A 4,295-nucleotide genomic window follows, 5' to 3' on the forward strand; every position below is an offset into this window, starting at 1 on the left:
TTACATACAAGTCAGAATTGCTCACACTAACACCGCCATAACACTACTAGTTGACACAGGAGCAGACATTTCCATAATTAAACATGACCAAGATACACTTAAACACATAAACAAAAAACACATTACAACACTACAAGGCATTGGACAAGGAAAAATCAATTCAATAGACACAACATTTTTCGATTTAAAGTTTAAAAATTACTTAATACCACACGAGTTTCATGTAGTACAAAACGATTTCCCAATACCGTGTGATGGCATTATTGGAATGGACTTTATGAAAAAATACAATTGTCTACTTGAATTCAATGAGAATCAAGATTTCCTAACCCTCAGACCAGAAAAATTCCAAATGCACATTGAAATACCAATTATAACTACTTGTAACGATGACATAACACTCCCAGCTATGTCAGAAGTTATAAGAAGGGTGGAACTTTCTACTCCTTTTCAAGAAGTACTGATACCTAATCAAGAAATACAAACAGGTATATTCATTGCAAGTACCTTGGTAAAATCTGAAAATGCATTCATACGAATTCTTAACACAAATGACAGACCAGTAACGGTAAAACTAAACAGAATTCAATCAGAAAATCTCACTAAATATAACATAATTTCAAGTGATCAAAACAAAACAGAAAGAAAAAATAAAATTTTAGATACACTAAAGAAAAATTTTCCAAAACTATTTGAAAAAACGTTAACGGAATTATGTTCTAGGTACAGCGATATTTTTGGATTAGAAACAGAAGCAATCACATCAAACAATTTTTACACACAAAAGTTAAGGACAAAAGATACAGACCCAGTATACATTAAGAACTACCGTATACCACACACTCACAAAGAAGAAATTGAAAGACAAGTCTCAAAAATGTTAAAAGATGGAATAATAGAGCCATCATGTTCCGAATATAATAGTCCCATTTTATTAGTTCAGAAAAAATCACTTCCAAATTCAATTGAAAAAAGATGGAGGTTAGTAATAGATTACAGGCAGATTAACAAAAAATTAATAGCGGATAAATTCCCACTGCCAAGAATAGATGACATCCTAGACCAATTAGGTCGAGCTAAATATTTTTCTTGTTTGGATCTTATGTCAGGATTCCATCAAATACCACTAGAAACAAATTCACGAGACCTGACATCCTTTTCTACAAATAATGGATCCTACAGGTTTTCTAGACTCCCATACGGATTAAAAATTGCCCCTAATTCATTTCAAAGAATGATGACAATTGCGTTTAGCGGTTTAAAACCAGAACAAGCATTTCTCTATATGGACGACTTGGTAGTCCTGGGTTGCTCTGAGAAACACATGCTATCAAACCTATCGGATGTTTTTGAACTATGTCGCAAGCACAACTTAAAATTACATCCTGAAAAATGTTCATTTTTTATGCGCGAGGTGACTTATTTAGGACATAAGTGCACTGACAAAGGCATACTCCCCGACGACAAAAAACTTTCAGTAATTAAAAATTACCCTATACCTACAGATGCAGATAGTGCGAAAAGATTTGTAGCATTCTGTAACTACTACAGGAGGTTTATAAAAAATTTCTCTGAATACTCAAGACATCTCACTAGATTGTCAAAGAAAGGAGTACCTTTTCAGTGGACACTAGAATGTAATAATGCTTTCGAGCACCTTAAAAAGGCATTGATAAGTCCTACATTGTTACAGTACCCAGATTTCAGCAAACAATTTTGTATAACTGCTGACGCAAGCAAACACGCATGTAGTGCTGTACTAACACAAGAATATGAGGGAAAACAATTGCCGGTGGCATATGCATCTAGAACTTTCACAAAAGGAGAAAGCAATAAGTCAACAATTGAACAAGAATTAACCGCCATACATTGGGCAATAACATATTTTAAACCATACATTTACGGAACAAATTTTCTGGTAAGATCAGATCATAGGCCACTATCTTACCTATTTTCAATGAAAAACCCTAGCTCAAAACTAACTAGAATGAGACTTGATCTTGAAGAATATGACTTTGTGGTAGAGTACCTTAGAGGAAAAGACAACTATGTTGCGGATGCATTATCACGCATTACAATTGACGATCTAAAAGATATAAATGTTAAAAATAACACTTTATACAAAATGCAAACAAGATCTATGACAAACAAAAGTTCTCTTAATCAAAACACAATTAAAACGCATCAATCTAATACATATGATAAGCCCTGTATATATGTACCTATTAATAACACTGACGTAAGAAAATACTATAAATTAAAGATTACACCCAAGACATGCTATATCAAACGGGGTAAATCTATTAAAACATATATACAAATCAATGATTTGTTTGTTAAAGGGAAATTTGACTTAGGTCAATTTTTCTCTAGGCTCGATGATGTGGCCGATAAGCATTCAATTGACAAATTACAAGTGGCACCTAGTGAGAAAATTTTCGAATTTGTTTCTATAAATGAATTTAAAGAAATGGGCAATAAGAAATTAATTAAAATGAAAGAAGCGCTACTGAATGAGGTGACCCAAATAAATTATAAAGATGCAAAAACAATTGAAAGTATATTAAAAAGATATCATGATGACCCGGCAGAAGGAGGACATTGTGGCATTTCAAGAACCTTGAATAAAATAAAAAGATACTATTACTGGAAACACATGACTAAAACAATCACGAAATATGTTAAGAATTGTCATAAGTGTCAAATAACCAAAGTCACAAAACATATAAAAAGTCCAATGACTTTGACGCCAACACCAAACAAGGCATTTGATACAATATTCGTTGACACAATCGGCCCGCTACCATTGTCAGAAAATGGAAATGCATACGCAGTCACGATAATATGCGACATGACTAAATATTTAGTGACAATACCAACTAAAGATAAAAATGCAAAAACTATAGCTAAGGCAGTTTTTGATAATTTTATTCTCGTCTACGGTCCTATGAAGACGTTCATATCGGACATGGGCACGGAATATAAAAATTCACTTTTATAAGAAATATGCAAACTTTTAAATATAGAAAAACTAACATCAACCGCCCACCACCACCAGACGTTAGGGACGGTCGAGAAATCACATAAAGCGTTTAACCAATATGTAAGGTCATATGTATCGATAGACAAAAGTGATTGGGATGAGTGGCTTAAGTATTTTACATACTGCTTTAATACAACACCATCAACTGTACATGACTATTGTCCATACGAGTTAGTTTTTGGAAAACTTCCAAATGGGTTTCAACAATTTGATCAGGTTGACAAAATAAGCCCACTTTATAATTTAGATAATTACGCTAAGGAAATTAGATTTAGGTTAGAAATATCTCATAAAAGAGCAAGGGATATGATAGAACAAGCTAAGATAGTACAAAAATCTTATTTTGATAAAAAAGTTTTAGATTATAACTTTAAAATAGGTGATTTAGTTTTGCTAAAAAACGAATCAGGGCACAAATTGGACCCACAATACAAAGGACCATTTAAAATTAATAATATAGATTTTAAAAATAATGTAACTATAACTGATAAGAAAACGGGAAAACCCTAAATTGTACATAAAAATAGAATTAAGATATATAATCATTAAAACTATTTTTTTTTAAGTTTAAATAAATTTATAAACTATTATTATATTTAATTACTTGCTAAATAGGAATGTTCATACAATAAACTCTGTATGAGCATTCTTTTAAAAAAGGAGGTGTAGTGTAACTGAAAGTCGACCATGCTTAACGTTTATAATTATTTAATTTATTCATAACAACAAGGGTTTCATATTTCAGTTGTTTGAATATTTTGAATATAGAACTCACGCATTGTCAGACACACGTGCCAAACCGTCAAACAAACTAACTTTAAGCTTCAATTTATTTATAATATTATTTATGCTTATGCAGCAATTATTTCCCATAAATACCCCAATATGTTAGGCTAAGAATTCAATTGTAAAAGAACCTACAAAGCGACATTGAGTTGCTCAGTAAAATAAATTCAATACAATTAAAACATAAATGAATTGTTTCATTCGATACAAAAGTACTTTAAAGTGATCTTTTTACGTGTGCGGAGGTATAATTGGCCAATCCGATTGATTACCAGCTTTTTTAATATATAATTAGAGTCTGACAACGTTGTTTTTTGACTTGGAATTTGACATTTACGAGTTACTGTTACTTAAATATTAACAATAAACTGAAATTGAAGATTTGTTGTGGTAAAAAATTTGTTGGATAATTGTTAAAAAGTTTCGCAGACTTCATTTCCAATTTGTTATACCAAGTCGAGGTGCA

The sequence above is a fragment of the Rhagoletis pomonella genome, unplaced genomic scaffold, assembly GCF_013731165.1.
Source record: "Rhagoletis pomonella isolate Grant_MI unplaced genomic scaffold, Rhpom_1.0 Rhpom_scaffold_01523, whole genome shotgun sequence".
Classification (NCBI taxonomy): domain Eukaryota; kingdom Metazoa; phylum Arthropoda; class Insecta; order Diptera; family Tephritidae; genus Rhagoletis; species Rhagoletis pomonella.